General features: G+C 38.3%; 1 pseudogene; it reads right to left on the reverse strand.

The window, feature by feature from the left end:
• Positions 1 to 13,697: 13,697 nt before the first annotated feature.
• LOC129892881 (uncharacterized) overlaps positions 13,698 to 15,696 on the reverse strand; it is a 32,002-nt pseudogene continuing 30,003 nt past the window's right edge.

Here is a 15,696-nt window from a genome sequence, read left to right on the forward strand (position 1 = left end):
CTTATCGGAATGATCTCTAGTGATTAGCCGTACATTGAACTTCCCCATCAGAGATTATAGATATGGGAACCCTATGAAATATTATTATTTCCTTGCTATGTCATCTCGTATAACCCTTAGCTGATTATACCTTCCTAATTAGAAGAAAATAGGTTAATTTTGTCAGCTTATCTACCATAACCCATATGAACTTATACTTCCGTAGAGTGCGAGGCTAGCCTGCACTATAACCTACATTAATCGCCTTCCATCTCCGAGTCGGGATTCCCATCCCCCGTAACGGCTATCAAGCCTCTGATGCTCCTCTTCGTTTAAGCCATTATACAACTCCTCTTAATTCAACTTGTAACACCTTAGGTATGCTATCTTGCTCTTTTACTCAGATCTTCTTTCTAGTTTTATTACCACACATTATACTGTAATGCTTACACAAACGTGTGTAGGTATGTAGAGCCATCCAGAAAATGCTTTAGTGTCGCTATACTAGCGGTTTACCTCCTTCGGTCGAGGTCAGGGGGGGTCGGGGCTTCGCTATGACTTTTGTCCTTAATACCGATTATATCTTAATAGTTCTGCCTCGAACCAACTTACACTTTTCTTTAATAGATTCAAAATATGGCAATCACATTGCTATTACTGACTTTCTTTTATCGAGTAATTATTTGACCTCGCTCTTAGTATGCCATTGTTCGTAAGCTGCACAACTATTCTTGTGTCATTTGCACCACATGCGTTCAGATTTAGTCATAATCTTTTCTGCTCTTGGCTTACTTTGTTCCCTATGTGCCATTGCACTAACACGTAATTACAATCTCTTTTTGTCATACTTGTTTTGTTCCCTTTCTCACTTCTTAGAGGGTCACCCATCCTAGTGCTACTTTCATCCAAGCACGCTTAACTTCAGAGTTTTGACGGAATCCGGTGCATTAGTGCGGGTAAGATCGCGTCCATCCCTTATGGGGTCTCGTTTGATGTTTAGGTGTTCCCATTTACATACGATAGCGTCAGTTGATTTTCTCTTACGCTTGTACTTTTCTTGTCCACTTCCCCCCTTTTAGGGTGTACCCATGTCATCCTCCATTTATTTTAGCTATTCACACGCGAATGATTCTACTCCAACCTATTTAACGTGCCGCACCATATTTATATTTTCTGTTAAATCATCCATACGTTAGGTTGCCTTTATAGGAAGCCCTAGCACAACCATAAGGTGTTTTAGTCTTCGGAATGTATCGTATAAAATCTCATCTAACGATTGATACTCGAGTAATATCCATAATATAGCAGTGCATTCAAAGCCACATTCCATTCATCCCAATCAATAATTAGCGCGGCTCGTAACTGGTTTAAATTCTCCACTCGAGAGTACTTACACTTTGATGATCCGTGTTTCCAGCTCCGCCATTATACTAACCTTATTCCAGTGGATACCACTTATCCTTCTAATAACCTCGTAATGTAGCAGTTGTTCTGCAAATCTTTCAACTATAACTTATCATAGTTTATCCCTATATATCAATTCAGGTGATGCCTTACTATATCATTTTATCCCGATCTATCAGTCCTTTCTGAGTCATCTTCTTTGGCTTATAGGTCCTTTCTAACTTCGTTCTACTATTCCAGTATTGACCTCCTAGTTTCTATTGCCATTAACTCAGCAATTAACTTATTTCTCGAGGTCAGCCATACTCGTTTAGTCAAATCTCATCATTGTTGCGAGAACAACCTTTCAATACATACTACAGCCTTGTATCTCATTCTCCTCTTATTTCTAGGAAAATTTGGGCAGAGTTTCCTCTGTATTCCTTACTATCTCAACAGTTGCACGCAGAAAAGGTCAACAATGCCTCACAAGGTACACATATATATATTCATATCGTATCATATTGCAGCCACACAGGGAACACATATATAGTTATATCATCTCACATCGCAGCCACATAAGGCACCCACAATTAGCAATATGAAAATGGACTTACCTCATACGTCCACTCGACTGCACCTATTACACCTTCTTGTACACTTTTCCTTTCATTTTTCAGCTTTATATATCAATCGTATTGCAATGCCTTACCTGACATAGGTCCTTCGTGCCTTTGCTTACCTGCGTGCTTTGTTACTTTCAATATCGTCAATTACTTTCTTCTATCGATATTGTCTTTCTGCTGAAATCACAAGTTAGTATGAGGAATTTCATTTCCTACGACTTAGCTCTATCATACAATTTAGATATGAAAGAAAGTAACATCCTAAATGTCCTGTAGCCTCTTGTCTATAGATGTGGTGCACAACACACCGATAAACAAGACTCTACTAGATACGGTCTGTAGACACTCTAAGGACGAACTGCTCTGATACCACTTCTGTCATAACCCAACCCTGTAGGCCGCGACTAGGGTCCGACCTAGACTCTCTTATGCGTATTTATATGCTACACTTAAGTTGAACCGTGTGTGATGTGATACTATACACAAAAACTTCAATAGTTAAAAACGTTTTTATGTACCTATAGCCTCTTTCATTCGTGTCGTATCATGAAAGGGCACGCGCCGACGAGGCTGCCATAACATAAAATATTTACAATATGCCGTATAGGCACCGTCAAAACAAACTTATAAACAACCCACATCCATATGTCTACAGACCTCTAGAAATAATAACAGCATCATATGGCGGGATAGGGCCCCCGTCGTACCCCTGAATGTACAAATATATACACATTAAGTGACCAGTATCAAAATTTAGGCTCCAGAACAGTGAAGCACTTCCAACATAGCTGAGAGGAACTCCTAAGCTGACAGATCTGCAGAATGAACATCTGTACCTGCGGGCATGAAATACAGCCCCCCGAGAAAAAGGGGGTCAATATGATATATGTACTGAGTATGTAATGCATAACACATCGTAACTGAGGCCATAACTAAAATAGGGATGCAGGGGACAAGTATAACAACTTAACGAATTACTGTACCTACACCTTAGGACACGTAAATCATACACATCATCATATATTATGCCCGGCCCTCTAGTGAACTTAGTGTCATAAACATTTTCTCATATTCACATGTCATCATATCATCATGTATTTTATTTCATCATATCATCATATACGGTATCATGTCATTGTATACGGTATCATATCATCGTATACGGTATTATATCATTATATATGGTATAATCTTATCATGTATGTCATCGTATTACATCCGGTTCACTATGGGGCTCGGGGTCGCAAATATATCACTCTAATCTCATATGTATGCCTACATAAAGTATCCGGCCCCTTTAGTGAGGGACTCGATGAATAGAGTGGTGTACGTCTATAGCGTACCATCATAATGTACATACCGTACCCGGACCTCTAAGGAGGGACTCGGTGTTCCTTCCTTATTTAGCCATATATACTATCATATTACAGGCGGCCCGGGACTCGGTGAATAATCATATCGTCATAACATATAACATATATCATACCTCACGTACGACATCGTCTTCTCGTGCGTGGAACTATACACATCCGACCTGGGATGCGGTGAAAGAAGTAGTAAAGCTACGCCCGACATAATATCCGGCCCATCATGAGACGCGAAGAAAGAAAGGTTACAGCATGCACGAGTAGAGTAATGAGAAACTATATGCAACTAAGTCACCCTCTGAGACTCAATGAAACACTCAAGTGAACCGTCACCTGAAGACCAGGAAGGTACTCATCCGAAGTGACCTTTAGATGTCATTAGGGATTACATCAATTGGGGCATCAGGAATCACAGACATGCATCAAGAGAATGCTACATAACTTATCCAATAAAAAACATGGTTTATGCAATCAGAGACACGGTTTTGCAATCAGAGACACAGTTATGCAATCAGAGACACAGTTATGCAATCAGAGACATTGATCATTTCAGAGCCTTCAAGAAAAGGAGCTTGTATCTCCACTTACTATTCACTATATAGTAGGCTCGAGAATAATAGTTTGACTACTTTCAGGCTTTTAATGGTCAGAAGTGACTACAAGTCATAAATTATACTCAGAGCTCATAAATGGAATTACCTCTAAACCCATATCATATATTATTTTACTTAAAATTAAGCCATTCCAAAGGAAAGAAGAAATAGGCTTTACCTGTACTAGTTTTCATCATATAGAAGACTTAAAGGCTATGACTCAACTATTGCAGAAATTCTAATATCAAGAAGTAAACGAGATTCTCGACTCATACTCAGGGCTTTATGAATGGATTGAATCCCAAATATCATATAAATATCATTTATAACTTCTATCTAAGACATGCCAAAAGAAAAGAAGAATAGCTCTACATACTTATTCCAAAGCCAAAAGAAAGCTTCACATACCTTGTCTGAGTTATTCCTTATCCTGTGCGCTTCGTCGTCCTTTGAACCTATCCAATATAAAAGTAATATAAATATCAACCCTTCTTAACTTTCCAGCATCTTAGGTTACACCTTAGTATCAATGGAATCTATTTCCTTAGTCATTTCCTCGACTAGTTCTTTAGTTTGTTAAGGCGTTAACGAAAATTGGGCAGCACCTCCCCTATAATGTGCCCTATCCAAATTTCCAATTAGATCCCTAAGACCTACATCCAACCAACAACAACAACCTTCAACATATGTTTAAGCAATTCACACCAACAATATACAACATAAACTCTAAACGACTTATTCAAAAATACGGTATCATAATAGGGCATCTAGCCTTTATTTTGTAACGTCTTTAACTATACGAAACGAGGGGTCGTGTGGCTGAAACCAGCTGCATACACATCCCTTTTAGAATGCATTTAGGCCCTGCAACAATACATTATATCCCTGCATCACAACTCACTCAAAACTATCAAAACGTGAATTTTGGACAAATTACTGTTTTACCTTATCGCTTCGTTTCGAAGGGGTAATGGAGGGACACAGGATTTAACTCCTTATGAAAGTTATAGACATGTGTCTTAGGGTCACATACAATTTAGAATCACCCCTACGTCTATTGTTTTCAACAAGATATGCCCAAAACACAAACAACAATACGTGTAAGATTTCCAAAACCAAAATCTGGGCAGTACCTCCTCTACACTTAATCACCCTTTTTTGAGAAGCTAAAAGCAAAACTGTATTTGAAAGTCTAAATAAAATTATATACCTATGAAATAAATTTCCAAAACATATTGAATCACCCGAAATGAAGCTATACACAAGAAGTTATACCAATATTACTAACAACTGTCCCCTCCATAAATGGGTTTGTTAACTAGTTTTTATTGTTTTCTCTCTTTGTTCTTTCAGCTTCCTCTCAAGTTCCAAGCTGAAGAATTAATTCCGTAGACATTGTAAAATACATATATAGACCTCCACGTTCTTAGGGAACACCATAGATAATTAATTCACGAAAGAAAAGTGAAGAACTTACCTTAATTCTTCTTGAACCATGGCTGCCGTAGTACTCTCTTCCTCTCACGTTTTCTCTCTATGTTTAGCTGATTTTTTTGGACTCCAAATGACTTAAGAGTCATTAACACATATATATATGGTTCCTTAGGAAGTGACATATGTCATCCCCATAGGGTGACACGTGTCTAGCCCCTATTAGGCCACGATCCATGCTTTCAAGGAGGGGCTGCGATGTGGCAGTGGGGCCCACCTTCCCCAAGCAGGTGGGTCACCTACTTGACCCCAAGCAGGTGGGTCACCTTCTTGCTTAGGTGCTGCCACATGTCACCCTTCCATTGGCTACCCCGCGTAATTTGCTTTTCTTCCTCGTGGGTTCGTAATCTCGTCTCACTTTAAGAGCCTATGTAATCCGCACTATGTAAGCTTGATATATCCTTAAGCAACTTAAGTGTATAAGACTCTTAACTTAGTGGCTTACGTAGGTAAATCGATTCCTACGACTCATTTCTTAGCCTCCAACTCTTTCCGGATTCTTATGACTCTATTTCCAACCTCCCTTCTCGCGAGGTATCACAATCTTCTTTCTTTAGAGTTTTTTGATAGTGTCCTAGCTTATCCGGCTCACCTAATAGTGTCTAAGAAATTTAAGAAGATGTTCTGAGCTCGAGAGAGCGGGGTGTAACATCCTTCCCCCCTTTAGAACATTCTTCCCCGAATGTTGAATAAAACTTCCCTTAAGACTTTATACAAATTGTAGGAAGATTCCTTTCTACTGGAATGACATACATTCTCACCCAAGTAATTAATATACGAGTTCCAGGACTGGGGGTTATCTGTAGACATCGGGAATAGGTATGAACACCTGTGTTTCATGTCCTCTTCGACTTTCCAGGGTATGTCCTCACGATTCTTATTCCACCATAGTACCTTGACGGAAGCTATGTCCTTAGTTCGCAACCCGTTTAATCTGCTGATCCCGGATGGAAATGGGTTGCCCCTCGTAGGATAACTCCCTTTTACATGGACCTCCTCCACGGGAAATATTCTAGGAGCGTTGTTCATATTCTTGCGGAGCATTGATCTGTGAAAATTGAATATATTGTTTCAAATCGGATGGCAGGTCCCACTCATAGGCAGCTTTATCTATTCTACAAATGCCCTGAGAAGGATCAATGTAACCCTTTCTTGCCAACTCTAGGCTTCTAATCGATAGCTTGTCCCATATTAAGCTTTACTTCATCAATAATTTACTGGATCCCCTCTGGGCCTATCCATTAATCGAAGGGCAAAATATCGTACTAAGATTCACTTGTGTTCCCAATCCTTATCGGAATGATCTCCAGTGATTAGCCGTACATTAAACTTCCCCATCCGAGATTATAGATATGGGAACCCCATGAAATATTATTATTTCCTTGCTATGTCATCTCGTATAACCCTTAGCTGATTATACCTTCCTAATTGGAAGAAAATATAGGTTAATTTTGTCAGCTTATCTACCATAACCCATATGAACTTATACCTCCGTAGAGTGCGAGGCTAGCCTGCACTATAACCTACATTAATCGCCTTCCATCTCCGAGTCGGGATTCCCATCCCCCGTAATGGCTATCAAGCCTCTGATGCTCCTCTTCGTTTAAGCCATTATACAACTCCTTTTAATTCAACTTGTAACACCTTAGGTATGCTATCTTGCTCTTTTACTCAGATCTTCTTTCTAGTTTTATTACCACACATTATACTGTAATGCTTACACAAACGTGTGTAGGTATGTAGAGCCATCCAAAAAATGCTTTAGTGTCGCTATACTAGCGGTTTACCTCCTTCGGTCGAGGTCGGGGGGGGTGGGGGGGGTCAGGGCTCCGCTATGACTTTTGTCCTTAATACCGATTATATCTTAATAGTTCTGCCTCGAACCACCTTACACATTTCTTTAATAGATTCTAAATATGGCAATCACATTGCTATTACTGACTTTCTTTTATCGAGTAATTATTTGACCTCGCTCTTAGTATGCCAATGTTCGTAAGCTGCATAACTATTCTTGTGCCATTTGCACCACGTGCGTTCAGATTTAGTCATAATCTTTTCTGTTCTTGGCTTACTTTGTTCCCTATGTGCCATTGCACTAACACGTAATTACAATATCTTTTTGTCATACTTGTTTTGTTCCCTTTCTCACTTCCTAGAGGGTCACCCATCCTAGTGCTACTTTCATCCAAGCACGCTTAACTTCAGAGTTTTGACGGAATCCGGTGCATTAGTGCGGGTAAGATCGCATCCATCCCTTATGGGGTCTCGTTTGAAGTTTAGGCGTTCCCATTTACATACGATAGCGTCAGTTGATTTTCTCTTACGTTTGTACTTTTCTTGTCCACTTCCCCCCTTTTAGGGTGTACCCATGTCATCCTCCATTTATTTTAGCTATTCACACGCGAATGATTCTACTCCAACCTATTTAACGTACCGCACCATATTTATATTTTCTGTTAAATCATCCATACGTTAGGTTGCCTTTATAGGAAGCCCTAGCACAACTATAAGGTGCTTTAGTCTTCGGAATGTATCGTATAAAATCTCATCTAACGATTGATACTCGAGTAATATCCGTAATATAGCAGTGCATTCAAAGCCACATTCCATTCATCCCAATCAGTAATTAGCGCGGCTCGTAACTGGTTTAAATTCTCCACTCGAGAGTACTTACACTTTGATGATTCGTGTTTCCAGCTCCGCCATTATACTAACCTTATTCCAGTGGATACCACTTATCCTTCTAATAACCTCATAATGCAGCAGTTGTTCTACAAATCTTTCAACTATAATTTGTCATAGTTTATCCCTATATATCAATTCAGGTGATGCCTTACTATATCATTTTATCCCGATCTATCAGTCCTTTCTGAGTCATCTTCTTTGGCTTATAAGTCCTTTCTAACTTCGTTCTACTATTCCAGTATCGACCTCCTAGTTTCTATTGCCATTAACTCAGCAATTAACTTATTTCTCGAGGTCAGCCATACTCATTTAGTCAAATCTCATCATTGTTGTGAGAACAACCTTTCAATACATACTACAGCCCTGTATCTCATTCTCCTCTTATTTTTAGGAAAATTTGGGCAGAGTTTCCTCTGTATTCCTTACTATCTCAACAGTTGCACGCAGAAAAGGCCAACAATGCCTCACAAGGTACACATATATATATTCATATCGTATCATATTGCAGCCACACAGGGAACACATATATAGTCATATCATCTCACATCGCAGCCACATAAGGCACCCACAATTAGCAATATGAAAATGGACTTACCTCGTACGTCCACTCGACTGCACCTATTACACCTTCTTGTACACTTTTCCTTTCATTTTTCAGCTTTATATATCAATCGTATTGCAATGCCTTACCTGACATAGGTCCTTCGTGCCTTTGCTTACCTGCGTGCTTTGTTACTTTCAATATCGTCAATTACTTTCTTCTATCGATATTGTCTTTCTGCTGAAATCACAAGTTAGTATGAGGAATTTCATTTCCTACGACTTAGCTCTATCATACAATTTAGATATGAAAGAAAGTAACATCCTAAATGTCCTGTAGCCTCTTGTCTATAGATGTGGTGCACAACACACCGATAAACAAGACTCTACTAGATACGGTCTGTAGACACTCTAAGGACGAACTGCTCTGATACCACTTCTGTCATAACCCAACCCTGTAGGCCGTGACTGGGGTCCGACCTGGACTCTCTTATGCGTATTTATATGCTACACTTAAGTTGAACCGTGTGTGATGTGATACTATACACAAAAACTTCAATAGTTAAAAACGTTTTTATGTACCTATAGCCTCTTTCATTCGTGTCGTATCATGAAAGGGCACGCGCCGACGAGGCTGCCATAACATAAAATATTTACAACATGCCGTATAGGCACCGTCAAAACAAACTTATAAACAACCCACATCCATATGTCTACAGACCTCTAGAAATAATAACAGCATCATATGGCGGGATAGGGCCCCCGTCGTACCCCTGAATGTACAAATATATACACATTAAGTGACCAGTATCAAAATTTAGGCTCCAGAACAGTGAAGCACTTCCAACATAGCTGAGAGGAACTCCTAAGCTGACAGATCTGCAGAATGAACATCTGTACCTGCGGGCATGAAATACAGCCCCCCGAGAAAAAGGGGGTCAATATGATATATGTACTGAGTATGTAATGCATAACACATCGTAACTGAGGCCATAACTAAAATAGGGATGCAGGGGACAAGTATAACAACTTAACGAATTACTGTACCTACACCTTAGGACACGTAAATCATACATATCATCATATATTGTGCCCGGCCCTCTAGTGAACTTAGTGTCATAAACATTTTCTCATATTCACATGTCATCATATCATCATGTATTTTATTTCATCATATCATCATATACGGTATCATGTCATTGTATACGGTATCATATCATCGTATACGGTATTATATCATTATATATGGTATAATCTTATCATGTATGTCATCGTATTACATCCGGTTCACTATGGGGCTCGGGGTCGCAAATATATCACTCTAATCTCATATGTATGCCTACATAAAGTATCTGGCCCCTTTAGTGAGGGACTCGATGAATGGAGTGGTGTACGTCTATAGCGTACCATCATAATGTACATACCGTACCCGGACCTCTAAGGAGGGACTCGGTGTTCCTTCCTTATTTAGCCATATATACTATCATATTACAGGCGGCCCGGGACTCGGTGAATAATCATATCGTCATAACATATAACATATATCATACCTCACGTACGACATCGTCTTCTCGTGCGTGGAACTATACACATCCGACCTGGGATGCAGTGAAAGAAGTAGTAAAGCTACGCCCGACATAATATCCGGCCCATCATGGGACGCGAAGAAAGAAGGGTTACAGCATGCACGAGTAGAGTAATGAGAAACTATATGCAACTAAGTCACCCTCTGAGACTCAATGAAACACTCAAGTGAACCGTCACCTGAAGACCAGGAAGGTACTCATCCGAAGTGCCCTTTAGATGTCATTAGGGATTACATCAATTGGGGCATCAGGAATCACAGACATGCATCAAGAGAATGCTACATAGCTTATGCAATAAAAAACATGGTTTATGCAATCAGAGACACGGTTATGCAATCAGAGACACAGTTATGCAATCAGAGACACAGTTATGCAATCAGAGACATTGATCATTTCAGAGCCTTCAAGAAAAGGAGCTTGTATCTCCACTTACTATTCACTATATAGTAGGCTCGAGAATAATAGTTTGACTACTTTCAGGCTTTTAATGGTCAGAAGTGACTACAAGTCACAAATTATACTCAGAGCTCATAAATGGAATTACCTCTAAACCCATATCATATATTATTTTACTTAAAATTAAGCCATTCCAAAGGAAAGAAGAAATAGGCTTTACATGTACTAGTTTTCATCATATAGAAGACTTAAAGACTATGACTCAACTATTGCAGAAATTCTAATATCAAGAAGTAAACGAGAGTCTCGATTCATACTCAGGGCTTTACGAATGGATTGAATCCCAAATATCATATAAATATCATTTATAACTTCTATCTAAGACATGCCAAAAGAAAAGAAGAATAGCTCTACATACTTATTCCAAAGCCAAAAGAAAGCTTCACATACCTTGTCTGAGTTATTCCTTATCCTGTGCGCTTCGTCGTCCTTTGAACCTATCCAACATAAAAGTAATATAAATATCAAACCTTCTTAACTTTCCAGCATCTTAGGTTACACCTTAGCATCAATGGAATCTATTTCCTTAGTCATTTCCTCGACTAGTTCTTTAGTTTGTTAAGGCGTTAACGAAAATTGGGCAGCACCTCCCCTATAATGTGCCCTATCCAAATTTCCAATTTGATCCCTAAGACCTACATCCAACCAACAATAACAACCTTCAGCATATGTTTAAGCAATTCATACCAACAATATACAACATAAACTCTAAATGACTTATTCAAAAATACGGTATCATAATAGGGCATGTAGCCTTTATTTTGTAACGACTTTAACTATACGAAACGAGGGGTCGTGTGGCTGAAACCAGCTGCATACACATCCCTTTTAGAATGCATTTAGGCCCTGCAACAATACATTATATCCCTGCAGCAACAACTCACTCAAAACTATCAAAACGTGAATTCTGGACAAATTACTGTTTTACCTTATCGCTTCGTTTCGAAGGGGTAATGGAGGGAAACAAGATTTAACTCCTCATGAAAGTTATAGACATGTGTCTTAGGGTCACATACAATTTAGAATCACCCCTACGTCAATTGTTTTCAACAAGATATGCCCAAAACACAAACAACAATACGTGTAAGATTTCCAAAACCAAAATCTGGGCAGTACCTCCTCTACACTTAATCACCCTTTTTCGAGAAGCTAAAAGCAAAACTGTATTTGAAAGTCTAAATGAAAGTTATAGACCTATGAAATAAATTTCCAAAACATATTGAATCACCCGAAATGAAGCTATACACAAGAAGTTATACCAATATTACTAACAACTGTCCCCTCCATAAATGGGTTTGTTAACTAGTTTTTATTGTTTTCTCTCTTTGTTCTTTCAGCTTCCTCTCAAGTTCCAAGCTGAAGAATTAATTCCGTAGACATTGTAAAATACATATATAGACCTCCACGTTCTTAGGGAACACCATAGATAATTAATTCACGAAAGAAAAGTGAAGAACTTACCTTAATTCTTCTTGAACCATGGCTGCCGTAGTACTCTCTTCCTCTCACGTTTTCTCTATATGTTTAGCTGATGTTTTTGGACTCCAAATGACTTAAGAGTCATTAACACATATATATATATGGTTCCTTAGGAAGTGACACATGCCATCCCCATAGGGTGACACGTGTCCAGCCCCTATTGGGACACGGATCCATGCTTTCAAGGAGGGGCTGCCATGAGGCAGTAGGGCCCACCTCCCCCAAGCAGGTGGGTCACCTACTTGACACCAAGCAGGTGGTTCACCTGCTTGCTTAGGTGCTGCCATGTGTCACCCTTCCATTGGCTGCCCCACGTAATTTATTTATTTTTCTCGTGGGTTCGTAATCCCGTCTCACTTTAAGAGCCTATGTAATCCGCACTACGTAAGCTTGATATATCCTTAAGCAACTTAAGTGTATAAGAATCGTAACTTAGTGGCTTGCATAGGTAAATCGAGTCCTACGACTCATTTCTTAGTCTCCAACTCTTTCCGGATTCTTATGACTCTATTTCCAACCTCCCTTCTCGCGAGGTATCACAATCTTCTTTCCTTAGAGTTGTTTGATAGTGTCGTAGCTTATCCGGATCACATGATAGTGTCTAAGGAACTTAAGAAGACGTTCCGAGATCAAGAGTGCGTGGTGTAACATCAAATTTGAAATTCAATTCATGAGTGCATTAATAATAAGCTAAGGAAATCAAAGAAATAATCAAAATTGAATTTTTAAATCATTAAATAAGACAACTCGATGATTGTTCCCTATTGGGATTAGGGTAAACTATCCATCTAAATCATCACGATCCACATGATTCTATAGTTCAAATTCCATATAATTAAAGTATAATCACTAGGTTAGTATTAGAAATCCAGAACAAGAATAAAAGAATGAAATATCACCTTTTATTTTCTCAAATACGAGAGATAATTACCGTCGTAGCCCAAATTGTACAATTGTAGTCAATACATCCACCATAGTTGGCCCAATCAACTGAAAAGTAGTAAAGTCAACTCTATTGGAGTCTATCAATCCCAGATTGTACAAGCTTTCATTAGAAATTAATCAGAATTACTCTAATCAATTGAGATTCATTTAGACACATATTTGACCGTGATCAACTCTTACTCTTCAAATGCATTAGTTTTTGACTTAAGAATCTGAATCACTCCCGAACCCCTAGGGACATGTCCAAACTATTCAAGAAATCCTATATCATCATTTAAACCTAGAGAAACTTCCAAGCCTCGATTTGAGTCCATTGACCCCAAAAAATAATATTGATCAAACCTTAAGTTTTCAAATCTCTAATTTTTGGTTAACTTCTCCATAATGCATCTGTGTCTCTCAATACTCTTATATTTATTTTCTCAAGTCATAAATCACATATTAAATCTATGTGAAATATCATTTAGGAAAAAATGATCCTATACTCAAACTGAATCATTACAAGAGATTGGATGTCAGTCATGACTCACCCAAAACAATATTATGTGATGAGTTATAATATTAATTATATATATCAATCAACTTGTAACAAACAAACAAAAGGCTTTTAACTTATTCATTATATATTCATGGTTATACAGATATAGCATGGATGGTCTACTTAACTGAGTGCTTTATCATGTTCTTCATTTATTTACATGAAATATAATATCTCTCAAAAATCACAAACAACCACAGTGTTAAGTAGAGGATCAGCAACCCCTTTAAGAAAAGCTCTTTGGTCCCTAACTTGAATGAGATAATCCATAACTTTCTTTGTGATGATTTCACCTGGGTTCAACACTGGAATACCTGGTGGAAAAGGGCAAATAAATTCTCCACAAACTTCCCCAATACTTTTTTCAAGACTCACTTTATTTTTCTTAGCAAAAAAGGCTTCTCTTGGTGTACAACTCATGTAAACTTCTCCAAATGGCACCCTTTCTATACCGTGATCTCTTTCCTTCTTCATTTTGATAATATCCCTTTTTTCTTGCAAGAGGTTGATTGATAGATACTTCAATCCATTCACAAGTCTTTGAGTATGTTCCTTAGTTGTTCCTAAGCTAATGACTAATGTTAAAGATTGAGTCCCAATAAGTTCTGGCTCAATTCCATGACTTGTTGATAACATGTCATATGCTTCGAAACCCGATAAGCCAAGTTCTTGTATACCAATTGTCATTCTCAAAGGGTCCATAAAAGTGAAATTATTGGAGAAACATGATAGATCCAAAAGTGAGACTCCAGGAATGTGATTTATTAGTTCTTTCACTTGTTGGACTAGTTCCATTACTTCATTGAAAAGGGTGTTTGGATTTTTACTTAATTCATCTCTAATTGCATCTAAGGAAGCTAATAAAAGCCAATTTGGACTAGTGGTTTGTAAAGATTGAAGACATTTGTGCACTCTATCTCTATCAATGAGATCCCCGGATAAGTGTAGCATTGATGATTGTGAAAATGAGCACAAAACTTTGTGTGTTGATTGTATGACAACATCTGCTCCTTGAGAAAGAGCAGTTTTAGGCATGTCAGGATGAAATTTGAAGTGAGCACCATGAGCTTCATCCACAATTAGAGGAATCCCATGAGAATGACATATTTGAGAAATCTCAGAAATATTGCTGCATACTCCATTGTAAGTTGGTGATGTAACAAAAACTCCGGTTGCCTTTTTGCCTTCTAGTTGCACTTCTTCAATAGCCATTTTCACCTGAATTATGACAACAATCACTAAATTAATCCATTCTATCACTTAGGCAAAGATTAGGCATAACTCACCCGAGTTATTAGTTCATGTAGAATATCAGGTTAAAATATACTGGTATATTTTAGAAACTCTTTGTTTCCTGTAAAGGAGTAACACCTCCAGAAATATCCCATTGAAGATTATGTTCAGGAAGAATGTACTTTGGTGAAGCACCACAAAGAATCATTGCTGAAGTGGCTGAAACATGAGAGTTTCTTGCAAGTATTAAGGTATCACCAGGTGAACAAGTTGACATAATTGCTGCTAAAATCCCACAAGTTGTCCCACAAACTAAGAACCATGTCTGAGATGCACCAAAGAGGTCAGCAGCCATTTTTTGTGCATCTAATAAAGGTCCAGTTGGATAACCAAATCTATCAAGCTCTGGGAGCTCAGTTGCATCATGAAGAAATGGACCAATACCGATAACATCGACTAGTGAAGATGGTGCAGCGATACCTCTTTTGTGACCAGGAAAATGGAAAGGAGCTAAATTTTTATTGACTGATGTTTTTATGGCATTCACTAAAGGTGGGAATTTTTGTTTTTGTTGATTCTGTTTAGTCAGTGTTTTCTCTGTTTCTTTTCTTTTCACTTCAGCTTCATTAAATAGGGTTGTTCCTTCGTGCTGCTCCTGTGAAATGATTTTCAATTATTCAGTTTTTATAGATTAAAAATAGATTTGAACACATATTTATCCAATTGAAATATAAGTAATTCAAAAAGTATGTATAAAATTAAGTTTAAAACTCAATTATTGTCATTTGGAGTCAC

This window comes from Solanum dulcamara, chromosome 6, assembly GCF_947179165.1.
Source record: "Solanum dulcamara chromosome 6, daSolDulc1.2, whole genome shotgun sequence".
In the NCBI taxonomy this organism is placed as follows: Eukaryota; Viridiplantae; Streptophyta; class Magnoliopsida; order Solanales; family Solanaceae; genus Solanum; species Solanum dulcamara.